This window comes from Tachysurus fulvidraco, chromosome 2, assembly GCF_022655615.1.
Source record: "Tachysurus fulvidraco isolate hzauxx_2018 chromosome 2, HZAU_PFXX_2.0, whole genome shotgun sequence".
Lineage (NCBI taxonomy): Eukaryota > Metazoa > Chordata > Actinopteri > Siluriformes > Bagridae > Tachysurus > Tachysurus fulvidraco.
Window position 1 is genome coordinate 12316751 of NC_062519.1, and position 17239 is coordinate 12333989.

A 17239-nucleotide genomic window follows, 5' to 3' on the forward strand; every position below is an offset into this window, starting at 1 on the left:
TTTAGTACAGCAAACCCGTAATGTGTGTTTATTTGCGTCACTTTTTTTAGTTCCTTTTTTGGTTCGACTTGCCTGTTGCTCTCCTAAACTAAAATCTCCGCCACCTTAAATCTGACTCCAGATCGGTTTCGGCACTCGTGGTCACGCCATTCAAATACCGAATGCCTGATCCTGGATCAGTTGTGCGTAATAAGCAGAGCCCGGTTTTACAAAGCTGGTCCCTCCCTCTCCGTCTGTCTGTCTGTCTGTCTGTCTCTCCCTCTTTCCCTCTCGGATCCCAGCGCTGTCATTCACACAGCTTTCATTTTAACCCAACAAAAGGGAGAAGGAAAAAGAAAAGGAAGAAAAAAAAAGAAAAGAAAAAAGCGCGTGCGTGTCTTTTACACTTTTAGCAGTACCTTGTGGTCGAAGGAGGTACAAAAGCGAAAGCGCCCACACACGACAAATCGAATTATTTTACCAAGGAAAGAAGTCGAAACTGTTGTGTTCCGTGCTGAGCATTAACCAGCTCTGTACTGCTTTACATTTCCTCTTTTTCCCCCTTCAGCTGCTAGATTGCAGAAGACGCAGCGTCCATAGCTTTCGACTTTACTCGCTTTCGTGTGTGTGTGTGTGTGCGCGCGTTAACGTAGGACGTTTCCCTTTTTTTTGAAATCCGTGAGTAGAAGCGAGCTCGAGCTTTACGTGTGTGTGTGTGTAAACGCCCAGCTTGTTGACCGGTGAAGTTTAGTTTGCAGCGCACGCGCCGACTAACTGGCACAGTACCGCATCGGAAGCGCACGTTGCGCGCTGTAATATTACACTAAGACTCCGCTTTTGTTATTCCTTTCTGTTTCTTATTTTCAACACGTTTATTTATTGCAAGTGGTGCTTTTAGAGGAAAGAGCACTGCTCGTGTATTCCTCACGCCACCATCGTGCGGACAGAAAGGGGCACATTGTTGCCTCTCCTGCACGCTCGAGGCGAAGGGAAAGAAAGAAAAAGAGACTGCGATTTGGACGGGATTTTATAAAAGTCTGAGCTACTTTAATGCACTGAAAAGATTTAAAATAGGAGGTGGAGGAAGGTCAGTCCCAGGAGTGTTGGCTTTAATCCGCGATTTCCACAAGAAAACAAACAAAAAGGTTAGTATTTGTTTTTTTTTTGTCTTTGTTGTTCCACAGGTGTGAATGTTTTCCGTGCGTGAGTCTTTTCATGCTGCATCTCATGCACTATTAGAGCTATTTATGTATTTATTTATTTGCTTGTTTGTTTGTTTGTTTGAATTATGTTCTTCCAACAAAGAACGTTGTATTCCGGCCTCTATTTAAAGCAAACATTATATTAAACAGCCCCTATTTAAAGCAAGTGACCACATCCGCATTGGTTATTGACTGTGTTGAGCTCGAAGGAACTATTTGGTGGTGATTATTTCTTAAAAGGTTTGTTCGTGTCTTCTCCAGAAGACTAGATTGGATGCGGAAGTAGCAAAAAGGCATGAAGCTTCCATAACATGTGAGACCTTCCCTAAGTGATCAGACGCGCGGTGTCGTTTTCGTAATGCGTAAAAAAAGCATTCGGTGCCTTGTTTCTCACACACACACACCGCATCATGCCAGAGTCATGTCGATCTAGTGTGTGTAATACCCTCGAATGCGCGTGCAGGCGAAATCACTGTAATTAGCCACCGATGGCTTTAATTAACCAGACGGCTCAGATGGTTTAAAATGCAGGGACAAACAGGAGGGTTTATATATATATATATATATATATATATATATATATATATATATATATATATATATATATATATATATATATAATAAATAAATACATTTTTGCCTTCAGTGGTAAAAGGCGCACCTAATTAATCGGGGCAAAAGCAGTCATCGGTGCTCGAGTCTGGTGACGTCATGGCGCAAGTGCGCTGACTGGGGAAACCCTGCGGTTTGTTCTTCTTCAGCACGGAAGACACCCAGACTGAACCCCAGGGGCCTCCTTACTGGACACATGGTGCACTGCATATAGCATGTCAAAGCTTCATTATTTCTCATTCGACGCAGTGCACTTCAAGGAGTATTAATGCTTTCGGAATGGCACCAGGATGAGGCTTTACTCCTCCTCCTCTTCCTCCTCCTCCTCCTCCTCAGCAAAACCCATCCCAGTTTGGAGTATAAACAGTACACACTGTGATCTCTGATCATTTAGACCATTTTGAAGTGTCTCTGAAAGTCTTTCGCACTCATGTCTTTAACACAGTAGGATGTGTATCCAAAATTCTATTATAGTTTGGATTGTTTCTAATTCATTCACACTTGTACTAGTCTCAAGAATGTTATTCAACACTTTACCGTCACACCTGTTTATGGTTCTTCCTTAATCTCTTGCCACAAAGATTAAAGCAAACAATTGTCAAATGAATAAAAACTTTTTACTCAAACACTGATAGGGTGAAGCTTGTTATAGCAGCAATGTGGGAATCCCTCATTATCAATGGCTTTAGAAGGTGATGTTAAATACTCAGTGGGTCATATAATGTAGATATTTTGCCTTCAGTAATATAGCACCAAATATATTTTGATTGGGAATATTTTGGCTATCTGCATATCTGATTCACACATGCTTCCCATTTATAGCTATTCAAGGATTAGAGATTATTCATTTTGAAGAGGCTAGAATATGTTGCATTACAAGGGTCACTTAAATTGTAATGTTCAGTGCAAAAATGATTTGAGCTTTATTATAAACCATCTGGGCTTCTACATAAGTAGGAGTAAGTACTATCATTTTATCATGTAATGAAATATTCGCAGTTCTGAAATGACTGTCGCCACCCTGTGACTCTCGAGCACCATCGCTGCCGATGGTCGACCTTGGCAAGGTCAATAGAAACGGCATCTCAGCATCTCACGAAGGATATTTTCCTTGGTCAATTCAGCAGGCTTAGGGGAAGGCTGTGGTCTGAAATTCTTCAGTTACAATTGTCCATATTTAGCTAGCTCAGCAAGTGACTGTCAAGTCGGTGTCAATTCAGCAGGTGGCATCCCGAGCTCTTTTGGCTTGTGTGAAAATCAGTCAAGCACTTCATCATGACGTTTTATTTATATACTCTGTGTGTGTATGTATGTGTGTATATGTGTGTGTGTGTGTGTGTGTATGTATGTATATGTATGTATATATATATATCAATTTATTTTAGAAAAATTGGTATAAACAAAATTGAATAATGACTATTTCTGCACATGAAAGTATGGTTTATAAAATACACAGGCATGTCATAATGGCATGCAACTTGCTGTTTTAATTCAAAACAAGTTTTCCATGGATATTATGATGCGGGTATGATGCGATTGTACCAGGTGGGCGGGGCTTACATTTTCCTAATGTAGTTTAACATTAGACCTGTTATCAATGCAGTTGTTTTTTAGATCAAAACTCTGATTGGCATGAAGAGAAATGTCAGTTCTACCTGTAGCCATAAACAAGAGAGAAAAAACAATCTGATTAACGTTTCACATGACCTTGCAGAGAAGCAGCTTGCTTATTAATGCAATGGCAGAATCAGGTATATTATACAATAATATATTATGTTTTTGTTCACGTTGTTTAAAAGAGGTTTTGAGGATTTCCCTTTACCTGTTCTATAACAAAATCAGAAGCCTCTATATGGTTTAATATGTTAAACAAATGAAAATAGGCATGTCTGGTGCTCTGGCAACTCTGCACGCTCAGACATTGGGTCACGTTACATTTCCTATATATTGTGAAAACAAATCTCTTCGGTTAATGACGTGAGTTGTGTGGTCTGTAATCAAATGAATAGCAGGATCTTTTTCATGGCTACTTGTTTATCATTACATACTCTCACGGTTCACTTGTGAATGATCCTGCTGCTTTTTTCTTTTTGGGGGGGGGGGCATCATGTTTATTCTGTTTTACAGCCTGGTTTGTTGATAGAATGTGCATCATTTCGATTAATGAAGTAATGTCAGTATGATCATTATCACAATCTTTATCACATTTAAAGGATACAATTAATTAATTAATGTTCTTATCTAAACTATTTGCCTGTAATGGCTATTCATTATGAATATTGCTGTTTCAGCAATTGATTGAAGCAACAGCATGGACATTTCTTCTTCTTTTTTTTTTGTTTTGGTTAAGGAAACTTTGTGTTCGGGGAAGTGATGACCAACTGGAACCTTTCGTTACAAAATCATGCTTTTCCATTACACTCCCATGCATCATCACGGGACACATGTTGCTAAAATGAGACCGTTTTGAAACCATAATAATTGCAAACTTTCATGGCACTCTTTACATGTGCAGGCATGCGCATCTGACTTCTTCTGGCTAGGAAAAAAAATAGCTGTCGCATCACCCTCGATGCATGCCCAGTCATCTGAGTGATTATTGAGAGGAACCTGACAATAAACCCATTCTATAGGGCTGTAGTTATTGTTAATTTAATGAATCTCAGCTACCACGTTGATTAATCAGTTAATTGGGCAATGTAACTGAGAAGAGTGAACAGACAAAAATATTTTTACAAAATAGTTTTATTATATTTTGCAAAGTTTCTTGTAGAATTGTTAACCTTATGAGTAAAACCTTTTTAGCCTCACAAATTTGTAAACGTCCTAAAATTGCATCTCTTCCTTTTTCCTTCTAGTATTAAATCATAACTTGTTACAGTTGTAAAACTGTAACATTACCAGCTTCTTGCAGTTGTTGAAGATGGTTTGCATTGAGTTACCTTGGGTGTTACACTTGTTTTATTCAAGGAAACAAGTACCTGTTTTTCCCCTATATATCCAGTTCAATGGCCTTAATCGCTAGGTAGCTTGCTAGTTAGGGTACATTACTCTTAGCTAGCTGAGTGATTGGTTGACCCTAATTAAGTGAAACAAACTGATCCAGCATTTATGCTCAGTTATCATTCATTTGTTTACAATTATGGCATTTGACAGATAGCCTTATCCAGAGCGACGTATCTCATTTATACAACTTGTACTGTACAACAGGTCTTGCTCAGAAGCCCAGGAGTGGCAGCTGGCGGTCCTGGGATTCAAACTCACAAGCTTCTAATCAGTAGACCAACAACTTAACAACAGAGCTACCACTTACCCCAGTAACCTTCAATTACTTTCAGAAACTGCTTTATCAGAATCAGAAAGATCTTTATCGCCAAGTATGTTTTCCCTAATAATTCACTCAGTAATTTGTACTAGTACAGAAGCTCCACAGTGTAAACAGAATGGCATTGACAAGACATGAACATATATATAATATAACCATGTACACGCATGTCAGAGACATGGTGGATCCAGAGACTATCCAAAAAACGCTGGGTGTTGGTGGGAATAGACCTTGTGTAAGACACCAGTAAATCACAGAGAGTAGTTATGGATGGGTTTATTTTTCCTGAATTAAAACAACAACAACAACAAAAGTTTTTTCTCAATATATGCATGTTTAACATTGGTTTCTTAAGTTGTGCATGACACCAACATATTTTGGAAATAAAACGATTAAAATAAGGTTAAATCATTTGAATAATAAACCTTTGTAAAACGGTAACACCTTGTAGGCAGGTATTGCTGTTCTACTGTCAGCATGTGAATGCTGTCATGACGGGGCATGTCAAAAAGACATAATCATATTGGTCCCTTTTGTACTTTCTTGCCTTGTGGTTGTTTTACAGGGTTGGGCACGTGAAAACACTGTGTAACCAGACGAAAACGGGGATGACCCAAAACATAAACCAGTCAGAGTTGGTGGCCTGAACGTGTTATCAATTTGGTGTGCCAACATGCAAAATTATTTCAATTCGTTTGCATCACTGCATGTAATTTACAATAACATCTTGTAGCAATGTCTCGTAGCAATGACCGTTTGCCCCGTAGAGGTAGCAACATGCACAACAGGAGCAGGGTTGGGGGGTTGGAAATGTCACTCTTACCTGTCTTCAAAACTTGACAGCCCTGCAGGAGAGACACAATCAGCCTCAAACAAACGTTTTCTGAATAAGAAAAAAAAACGTTCTGTTGAATTCAGGTGCCACCTAATGGATAGGGACCTACTGAATATGGGGTTTGCATCGTGCTATGTAAGTTACTGGAGATTTGAGCTTAAAATATGTTGCTCTTTGAACAATCTTCCTCAGAACTAGGGAAGCATCAATAATTTTTTTTCTCAGTGATTCACTAAACCGGAAATGATTAATCTGTTAGCATAAGCAATAAGCTCAGTTTATTTTCCTCCAGTTTAAATAGTTAGCACATAAACTTTACCCTTTATTTATTTTGTCAGCTTGATTTGAAACAGCCTTAGCTAGCTACGTTGCTTAGCTGGAATCAAGTTTTATTCCCCTTTAGAAAAAGGCTTCTGTACCAATGTGTCGATGCCTTATGGTGCCAAACTGCAGATCTTCTGCATTACCTTCTTTGTTACAGCTCCAGTGTGCTGCTAGCTAGTTAGCATGCTCACAGTTGGCTGTGAAAACTTGTATACATGAAAACTTTGAGAAACTGATCGAGCCTTTGCAACTGAAAATGGCTAAATAAGAGAGTCTTATTGTTTTCAAGTTCTAATATTAGCCTTAACACCATGAAATGCTGCTAGCTATTTAGCAGGAAATGAATTAAGGTGAGTAAATGTAAGTAAATGAAGCCATGCTAGTTATCTAGCTAGCTAACTAGTAGCAGGTTTATAAGGCAAAAAAAAAAAAACATTCAAAATGTATGTAGCTTTAAGGCTAATATTGCTAACTCGAATTTAGAGAGATTGGACATTACTGTGCACTTTTTAAAGAACTGAACATTTTGATGTGGAGCATCAAAATTTTGTTCCTTGATCCCTGGGCTATTGAGAGCTAGCTAGCTCGGGAGCTTGAGTTTGTGATAAGCTTGTATTGATCATTCTCAGCAAATCAGCCATTGTAGTGATTAGTGAGTGTTGTGGTGGTATAAGTGGAGTTTTAAACACCTTACTGCATCTAAAAATGTGTTGTCATGGTGATGCTGAGTAAATGCAAAAATCAAGTGTATGTTTTTGTTGTTTTGTGAACAGCTGTGAATATCTAGTCTTCTTTTCTTTAATGAAACGAATTACCCAGGTTGAATCGATTGATTCATTCTTTGTGATTTCTTGTTATGGAACTAATAGACCACATGATGTGTTGTATGATTCAATTGCGGTACATTAGTGTGTACACTTCCTACTTGGAAATAATACACGGCTCGACTAATGCATCACCGCCTATGCTGTAAACATCAGCCAATCCCTAATGTACAACGCACAAGTGGTGATTTCTTGGTGATTTCAATCTTTGGTGTCTTATTTCACGTTACCTCGTCATGTAGCTGTGTTGTATTTTTGGAACTTCTGTAGTGTTTGTCGTCATTGGGTTTCTCATTAAATTGAATTTAGCTTAAAATATGAAGCGAGAAGAGAAACAAGAGCTACCGGTCAAACCTGATCGTAATCCTAAGAAGCATGTTTCCGACAAACCGATGGACTTTTCCTTCTCGTTCTAAGCAGGAATTTTATCAAAAGCAATTTGTTGATCGTTCTTTTGCTATTTGAATAATAATTTTTTTTTTTTTCTTTCTGAAATGCAGTGATTTCTTGTAATCTGTTGATACGAGAAATCCGCTGATATTCCCTTTGGGTTCCTTACAGGCTCGATTACTCTGTTGAAACCCTACACACTGCGCTTTATAACTATGTACGTAACAGAAAAATCATGTGTTCAGCATGTGACAAATCAACAAGCATCTTCCAGTATATGTGTTGCACGAGAGGACTACACTTTATATAATCTTCTGCTCACTCCACACCCAACGTAGATAGAGTCTGGGAATTAGAAGGCGTGAGCCTTGTGAGCATGACTCGGTTATGTGTTTCTCTCACACACACACACACACACACAGTGTGAACGTATGCGCTTAGGAAGCTGCACCGAAATGAGAAGAGAATATTTCGAGGTGGCATGAAGCGGGTGAGAGATTGCATTTCTGCATTTTGTCAGAATTCATGTTGCGTTAGAAGATTTTAGGAATCGAAGATAGGATCTGAACTTTTTGTCCTAATAGCTGCATGCAAATTCTTTTGTTTTTCTTGTTTTTTTTCTTCCCCACAGCAGCATCATTTCTGGAGCAAATCCAGGAAAAAAAAACTGAATAATACTGAATTATTAACTGAAATTCAATGTCCTGTAATCTTCCACAAAGCGGTTTAGTGAAGCGCGTTCTCCTCATGCTCATGTTGCCTCTCCAGCAGGTGTGTTGCACGTGCTCCGTCACCTCTGCCCTTTCCTGCCCTCCAGTTTGCCATTAGTGCCAATATTAACACCTTTGAAGAGGCCAACAGTTGTTCCCAACTCAAGAACGACTGTGTAATGATTAATGAGTTCAGCTAATTCTCACCCAGCTCTTTTCTCTTCTCTCTACTAATGCAGTCCGTGAGCTTATGCTAATCGAGCCAACCGGCTCTGCAGAGAGTGTAGAGAGTGCAGTGAGCTGAAAATGACTACACCTGATTACACCTTAAGGTAAAAAACGTGTTTGTAAACAGAGGCGGAAATTGGGCGGAGTTTTTGTTCACTATTGTCTGAAAAGAGTGCTTTGGAGGATATTTCAGATTTTGCGGGTCACTGATATGCTGACTGAAGCCTGTCTTCTACTCATCGGTCTGCTTTATTATTCACACATTATTCACGCAGCTAGCTTTGACACTCGTTTTGTTATCAGGTATGTTTTTACTAACAGGAAGTATGAGCCGTTTCCCAGACGATTGTCAAATGGACACAACGTGACCTCACTAGTTTTAGCAGAAGACACAGACATTTTGAAATATAAAAGACATTTGTAAGACATCTTGTCCACTGGAGCGCTGTGGGATATTTAGAATTAGTTTTTTCCTCATTTAGCGTCAGTGCCTGGTAGCGCCGCCCCTCTTCTTCTGCATACGCAAAACAGCGAGTATTGAGTGCATGAAGAGTCCAATATTTCATTGCAGCATATCTCAGCTTTTTGCTTTTCTTCATCAATATTAAATAAGAATCTTAGCAGGAAGTCAGACAGGCATTCTAATATACTGCTGCATTAGAATGAGAAGAACCTCATTGTGTCTAACAGCAGCACTGCGTTACTGCAGCACTGCGTCCTGGCCCCGGGGTACAATCCGCTAAAGTGTCGACGAAGTCACAAACCCAAAAACCAACCGAGAGTCTGAAAACAGAAGCACTCTGATTGATTTGGTTTGGAAAGATGTTGCTTTAAATGAATAATGCCTTGTTTTTCAGCAGCCCTGTTGCAACAATTCCATCACATTTTCTTTATCTCCAATTTTTTATTTTATTTATTTATTTTTTGAAATCTTTTTTAAATCTTCTTAAATCAATGAAGTGTATTAGAAAGAGAAAGAGAGAGAGAGAGTGAGAGGAAAGAGAGCATTCGTGGGTTTATATGTGGGATCCTCTTGAGCCTCAAGGACAAGCTTCCAAGTCCTGCTTTGAATGTAATCAGAGCGTAGCACATTGGCGTCTACTGAGAGGTTGGATGGAGGTGGGGTGAAAGACACCCACTCACAGAGACGAACAGGACCAAACCCTGATGTTCAGTCTGCACCGGTGCAGGATTAATGATGTTTACAGAAGCACACCTTTTTAAAAAAAAAATAAATAAATAAATAAAATTTTTAAAAAAAGTAGTTATCTTAAAAGTGCAAAACATTTCCGGGTACACAGAATACATCTCTTAATGATTCCTGTACACCACAGACATTCTTTATTAATTACAAAAGGTTAATTACATGTCGTACCTTTCATTTGTTTAATGTTCCCCTAAGCACTTACACTTAGCATTACTACAGACATTGATATAAGCTGAGTCAGGACACTGTTGGCTTTCGATATCAGTTTCAGCTTTTTGTCTGTTTTTTGTTTTTTTTGGGGGGAATTTTTCTATGAATATATTACCCCTAGTAGACTAGGTAATAACAGAGTGGGGAAGTGGTGGCTCAAGCGAGGCTCTGGGCTGTTGATCAGAGGATCAGGGTTCAAGCCTCCTAAGCTGCAACTGTTGGGCCCTTGAGCAAGGCCCTTAACCCTCCCTGCTCCAGGCTGCGCTGTATCATTGCTGACACTGCGCTCTGACAAAACAACTTCCAAACTTGGGATATGTGCAGGAAGAATTTCACTGTGCTGTAGTGTATATGTGACAAAATAAAATCTTCTATAGAAATATTTATGGAAAAACTATGAAAACTGAACAAGCCTTTTGGCCTCTGGGGGAAAAGAGTCAAACCTGTTCATGTGGACTGTTGATCGTTAGCATGGTGTAATGCAGCCTGATGCGAGTTGCTGTTACCGTACAAGCCCTCGTGTAAGTCGTTGCTATAGAAACGACAATATATTCGAATACGAAGGCATTAATATAAAACTCTCATGTCTCATGCTGTTATTCATTTTGAGAATAAAACATGGCTGTATTAATTTGCCTGTTAAATAGCTTCTAATACTGACTACAATTTGTTTTTTTCTGACGGATCTGAGACTGATGTTGGAATGGTGTAAGGTTCGTATTTAAGGAAGACAACCTGCATTAAATGACGTGTTCCAGCCAGTGCTGCTGGACCTTATTGGAGCCATCATGCTGCCTGTCAGGCCCACGCTGCAATTACACTTACATAATGATCACTGCTGCTCTCCAGCTGTTGGATGTTTGACTCCGTCTATAGGTCCAATTTTTTCGAGGAAGCGGCGAAGAAAGGAAAAAGCCATTTTGCTTCGCAAGGGTAGTTCGGAGAATGAGATCTGAGAAAGAGGGGAGGAATGTTGGCAGCAAGAAATCTTTCAGCGAGAACTCTTCAATCCTCAGTGGAGAGCACTTGCTTGGAGAGGGTTTAAAACTCATCATTCCCACACATGCGCAGCAAAGGCTGAAGGCTGCACTACTCAGCAACGGACGTCCCATTAATCAAGGAGTTCTTTTCCGATTTCCCAGCAGTATTCTAGGGTTGGGTTTTAATGTACTACAAATGATCAGTTTTGATTCAGTTCACAAATTGTGTTTCAGAACGAAGAATCTTGCAATACGCCAAAGGTTCGGTTCACGTAATTATTAGTAATAAGGCAAAGAATGATTCTGCACTTATCTAAAATTTATTTATATGGCGACATACCAAAACATGAGTTGAAAGGGCTTAATATAAAAATAAATCTATTTTATAAAATTTGAAATTAATAAAAAAAAAACATTTCAGTTTAAAACCATCTCTATGGTTGGTCAAAAGCCAAAGAAAAGGGAAAAAATCCAGTCTTTGCAGTATCATGTATGTTGTTTGAACCAATCCCACACTACACAGGGAAGCTTCTTTTTTAACAATGTTTTATTCATGAATCGCACATTTTATTTTAGTATTTAAATTTTAGCCCGAGAGGAAATTCCAAACCTTGTATCAAGAAAATGAATAAATCTCCAAATCTACACGATTCAGATTTTAAGCATTAATAAGAAATGTTTTTTTTTTTTTGAGTTCAATTTGTAGTTGTACTTCAGCCTGTATCACAATGACCATTAAATACTTTTTTGATTTTTGACACACACACACACACACACACATATATGTTTTGGTCATTATAAAAAGGCGACCGTGTCGTCCACTTTGTAGCTACTCTGATTGTTCTTTTGTGCGCAACCTTCATCTCTATTCAGAAAATAAATGGCACTACAGTAGGAGTGGAGAAAAACAGCACCAAGAGCTCACATGACTCAGCTTTTTTTTTTTTTTTGAAGGTAATATCTCAATTATTATTGGGGCTTATTTTACTATTTTGTATAAGGATTTGAAAGAGAACGTCACCAGGTTTTATATTTGTGATGGCTGGTAATGGCAACCAGAGTGATGAAGAAAGCATAAAAAAAAAAAAACCTTATCGCTGTGGCATTGTTTTATTTTCTGTGTGTCTCATGATGCTTTACATGCTTCCTTGGTGATTAAAAAGACAACAGGGTGCTGTTTCTCCTACACGCCCTTTCTATATTCAGCCACGTTGACTACGCAAGCGCACATGTACAACCAGAAAGGACGAACGGGTGGAAAAAGTTTCACTACTTTGCTGCAATCGGGGAAGATTGCCACTGTTATGTAGCATGTTTTGGGGGAAAATACAAACTTAAAATATGAGCAGATGAGTGAAAATTTGGAAAGAAAGCTTGTCCTCTAACCGAGAGAGAGAAAAGATGGGAGTCTGGTCAGAATCAAACAGGATGATGGAAAGGCATCTCAGAACTAAATGAGAGAGGATAAACCCAAAATATGTCAGAGCTCAGATACATCTTATCCCTTTTGTTTTTGGCTGAATAATAATGTTAACATTTTATTAAAATTTTGAAAATATTGTTATTAGTATGTACAGAGAAGGAGATGAGCAAAAGTCTCGACAAGCTTAATTTTTGGTTGCATGTGCCTTGCTTGCTCAAGCCACTGACATCACCAAACCGATATGTTCTTCTTTTGTGATGATTTTCTAAGTTTTTCAGTTGTTGTTGTTGTTGTTTATTCCTTCAGGAGGTGAAATGTCTGCAGTTATGTTAAGGTCTGGTGATTGACTTGGTCAGTCTAAATCCTTTCACTTTTTTCCCTGATGAAGTCGATTTTTATATTGGAAGTGTGTTTTGTGTCATTGTCATGCTGCATGATGAATTTCCTCCCAATAAGATCAGATACATTTCTCTGTAAATTGGCAGACCCAGTGTTTCTGACTTCGGGAAGTCATTCTGCTGCTATCATGAGTTACATCATTAATAAAGATCAGTGATCAGTCTGTTCCAGAAGTGACCATGCAAGCCCAAGCCATGATACTTCCTCCACCATGATTGACCGGTGAGCTCTTATGTCTTTTATCATGATCATCTTTATATTTCTTTGGGGATTCCAATCTGGCCTTCTGAATCTTACTACTGATGAGTCATTTCCGTCTTGGTGGTATGAAGTATTCTTCAAGTGGTGAATTGTGATACCTTCACCCCTGACCTGTGAAGGTTGTTGCTGATGTCACAGATTGTTGCTTCATTTTTTTTTCTTCTTAAAAATTGCTTGCTTTTTGCTTTTCTCTTATAGTCAGCTTTCTTGTTGTTGAAAAGCACAAACCCGCACAAAGATCAGTCTTCATAGGTGAATAAATGTCAGGAAAAAAGATGAAGTTCAGATCGTCTGATCTCAAGCCCAAACGTCTTCAGAGACATTACGCTATACACAAATGATTTGCGAAATATTATCAGTATGTTCAGGTACGTGCTCGAAAAACAGACATTTATTAAAACCAAACAATTATCGTTGTCGTACAAAGTAGACATGAAAGGAAACGTTAACCTAGCATATAAAGCATGAAGGATTAAGATGAAAGAACAGATTAAGTTTAACGTGCCACGGTTCAGCTGCCGATCAATTGTTATAGTTTGAAGTCTTAATCGATAGATATCCACTTAGAGTTTAACTATGAAAGGCCCCAGAGAGTCACGGGGAGACGTGCACGTATCGATCACGCGAGCTGAAGTGATTTCCCTGCTGAGGTTTCCTAGCCCCTGTCTTCTGATGAACAACATGCTGCATATTCATCTCTCATGAGAGGCTTAGGATAGCACGCACTTATACAGAGGACCTCAACCAAGATTAATAAGGAATAAAAGAGTTTACAGGAAAAGTCAGCGATGGGGTGAAGCTATGTGGCCCAACACCAAGCACAGTTAAGGTCCTCATCACTGGCTGTAAACCTTAAGGGATATGTGATGAATTATTTTTATTTAATTTTCTGTCTTTAAGGTATTAAAAAATAAATAAATAAAATAAATGCGGGTCATCATGCAAACTAGAATGGTACATATGAAGACTTTGGAGATCTGATAAAGGATACTTCTAAAGACTTCTTCCAGAAATGCACACAAAAACGAAATCTTCGCACAAAATTTCACATTATTAAGAAGTTTTTTTATTAAATGTTTTGTGGGTCATCCACCTTCCAATTTCCTTTGCAAGTTGTTCTTAATAATCCACATTTCTGACCAATCAGAATTGAGATTTCTGTGGTTTAAGACACTAGCAAAAGACCCAAGTGGCTCCCTGCTGCCAAGAAAGCTAGGTCATTTACAGAGGGAATACAATGGTCACTGACAGCCACAAGGTGAACAAAGCGACCCGAAAACAGTTGAGTAACTGATCCTTGTGCTTTTGGGAAGAATCCGCCTTAGTCCTGTGCCACTGCAGTTCGATGAGGTAGTGCCAAGCCCCAACGTGTTGAGCAATGCCTTGAATTAGCTCAACTTAATCAGTCTCTTGCAGCGAGCGGAGATGCAATCTGTTCCCTCGATCCGAGGGATGAAAGCCAGGAGGTGCCTTTGTGCCGAGCTGATAAAGAGATGGGATTGATGAGATGGAGAAGGTGGAGTTTAAAGGATTAGCCTTCTTGTCTGATGTAGCAATGTTGCTATATAAAAATCATACAAAATAGATTTTGCTTTGAATTAAGCTTTGCTTGCCGATGTGTAAAGAAAACATTTTTGTTATGGACTTAACAGAAGCCATGGAATTTTTTGGTGGCTTCCCTGTAGTGAATGCATGAAGTGCAATAAAGGAAAAAAAAGCTTTCTAACTTTGTTCCTCAAATCGTCAGCCAAATGTGACTTTTTTCTTTTACATTTATTTCTCCTGTCCTCTACCCACCAATGGCCACTCATCATCTGTACCTTGAATGTGCCAAGCAGAAGCACCATAGTAATTTTGCTGTGGAGAAAATGCCAACTGGGAAACTCTTAGGTGTGATGATACGTACTCATCCACTCACTCCTCTCTTCCCTTCATGCCCTCGGTTTCTTTGTCTGAAAGGGTTACGCAACACTCATCTGCTATCTTCAGCCTCAGTGGGCCGAGGCATCTGTCTGCATTCCGATCACCTCTCTGTGGATCGATGGCTAGTTTGAATCAGGCTTCTGTGCGGATCCTATAAACCCTCAATCTAATGCTTCTAATATTAAACTTTGCACTTACACATCTGTTAGATGGCTGAGCGAAAACCCACTTTTAAAAGGCATTCCTCACGAGCAGCATGGCAGACATCATACCCCGTCTGCTAGCTGATGCATTTTCCCTTGGGCAGGGTGTGGCGCTTACACATTGTTTGAGTGGGTCGTGCTCATGGAAGACATTTTCACCACAGGCCTCAGCCTTAGATACACTTCGGATGTTATTTTTCCGCCTTCCCAACAGCGCTATTTGATTCAGCCGGCTCCATATTATTGATGTTTGTTTCGACAAGGCCAATAAGGTACCAATGTTGCACTTATCAGACAACACACAATTCTGAGTTACAGTGCAGCCTATCTAAAAGTTAGTAAACTGTCCTCACACTGTTTTCAGGAAGTTACACCCAGATTGTTTCACATGTGGAAATTACCGTCTACCCCTTCTTTTTTTTTTTTTTCCCCTTCCTGTCTCACACGCCTTTTACATTCTCCATTCAAGTCCAGTAGGTTGAGAATGTATACAACACCCAAACTAAATTCAGAAGTCTGCACTTTCCCCACAAGCTCCTCCAGACAAGAGCGCCTAGTCAGGGAGAGAGGCCATAAGCAAGACAACAACATGTGACTGCGGCTCGGTGCCAGAACCCAGTGCAAGAAGGGCTCTTTGTTGGAGACTCCCTCTCGCTGCTTTTTCCACTGCTGAATTAAGGCCAGCTGCTAATGTGGTGCTGCATGTGACATAACCACTGAGGGTAAATTGAGCCACGATATGCACAACACCCGAGAAGAATCGCTGCATTGAATACCACAAGTTAAACCGAGGGCCTTTTTTTTTTTTTTTTTAATAAAAAGAGAAATTCTGTTCTATAGGTTATAAGAGAACCATTCTGATTCACAAATGCTTTACGTTCCACAAGCTAAAGTGGTTAAGTTTGTTCTCGCCACAGTCTTGTGACACTTGTGGAAAGAAGAAAAAATTCAGCAACAGTCACTTGAATATTAGTCAGGCACTTCCCTTTAGGAACTGCCGCGCCTCAAAGTTTCCACCGAGCTCGTGGAATCGTATGGTACCGCAGTTCCGCTACATACGGACATTTTTCTGTTCCTTACCCTACATTTATTTACCGTGCAATAAAACACCTCAACCTCTAAGCTGGATTTGTAGTCGAGAGGACGGGTGGAACGGGGACGAAGAGCACTTCACATTCCCTGCTAGGATCCCTTGTGTGACTGAAGAAACAGCTGCTTGTCCACTCGACAGCTTTCTGTGAATTACCTAAAGTATTACTGACCCCAGAGAGGCCTGGTCGAGATGGGAAGAGGTTTGATGTTGTCACACATGCCACAGACCTGTTTCCAGTTGTTCAGACGGCAGTCCCTGTCAATCACAGCCACAAACAGTTTTTTTTTTTTTGTTTTAATTCGCGATTTTCTTAGAAGACAGCTTTTTAATATATCGTTTGCAGAAGCATTTTAATGCTCGGCACCAAATCTGTCCTCATTTGATTTACAGCAGTAGCTGATGATGGCCCAGCCGTGATATTTATTTATTTATTTATTTATTTATTTATTTATTTATTTATTTATTTATTTATTTATTTATATATTTATTGCTTTTGCATTTTCAAAGCTTCTTGCTTCTTAACATCCATGCATCCAGTAACACTGTTTTGCTCTGTTTGTTGGGTTGTGGTAGGAAATGGAGCATTTTTGCTACCATTAGGGTTAGGAGGTATAGTTCACCATCTCCCTCGCTGTCTCTCTCTCGGTCACTCTGGGTGTGTGTCTGTCCATCTGTATCTCTCCCCTTGCTCTCTTTCTGTTTGTCTGTCTTTCTGCTTCTCCCCCTACCCTCACTGTCTGTCTTTTGTTTCTGTCCAACTCTCACACTGTCTGTCTTTCTGACCCCCCTGTCTGTCTGTGTATCTGCCCCCCTCCGGCCTGTCTAGTTCACTGTCTCACTGTGTCTACCTCTTTTTCTGCCCCTTCCCCCACTGTCTGTCTGTTTCTTTAACTCTTTATTGCTCGAAAAGCTACAGTTGTCGTCTAATATGCCTTTGTCGGTGCTCCATCTGCCCTTTAGCTAAGGGCATTAACTCACAGATCCCTGTATGTTTGAACTGTCTGTTTTCCCCAAAATACCCTGAAGGAAACCAAAGATAACCAAGCATGATATTTGTGAAACTTAGCATTGCAATATCCATTGTTTCTCTGGGTGATGGTAGTTCAGATAA

At 39.6% G+C, this 17239-nt stretch overlaps 1 protein-coding gene across 3 annotated transcripts in view; it reads left to right on the top strand.

Annotated features, from left to right (window-relative positions):
• Nucleotides 1-269: 269 nt before the first annotated feature.
• atp2b4 (ATPase plasma membrane Ca2+ transporting 4) overlaps nucleotides 270-17239 on the top strand; it is a 93476-nt gene continuing 76506 nt past the window's right edge. For 2 of the 3 annotated variants that reach the window (XM_047810621.1, XM_047810622.1), the window contains exon 1: nucleotides 270-1124. The gene's annotated coding sequence lies outside the window, so the exon portion shown is untranslated. The remainder of the gene's footprint in view (nucleotides 1125-17239) is intronic. The other variant, XM_047810620.1, reaches the window with a different exon arrangement.